Below are 334 nucleotides of genomic sequence, written 5' to 3' on the forward strand. Positions count from 1 at the left end.
TTTTAAGACCCTTAAGGTCTCAAAGTTTGAACGTTCCATTGTTTAAGGCCCCAAAGTGTTGTGGCATTGTTTTGAGATTCACACTATACTACTATCATGGACCTCCATGTACATCACCATTCTGGGCCTCCAAGTATTAGTGTATCCCTGTTCTGGATCTCCAAGTGTTAGGTCATGACTGTTCTGGCCTCAAAGTATAATTGTGTTTACCACTGATTGGGACCTCATGATGTCAGGGAATCAGTTTCTAGGTCTCAATGTAGAATGGTTCTGGACCTCAGATTTTCAGTATTCTTGTCCTCAAAGTATCAACGTTCCAATGTTTTAGTCCTCA

The sequence above is a fragment of the Pyxicephalus adspersus genome, chromosome 4 (genome assembly GCF_032062135.1).
Source record: "Pyxicephalus adspersus chromosome 4, UCB_Pads_2.0, whole genome shotgun sequence".
NCBI classification, from domain to species: Eukaryota; Metazoa; Chordata; class Amphibia; order Anura; family Pyxicephalidae; genus Pyxicephalus; species Pyxicephalus adspersus.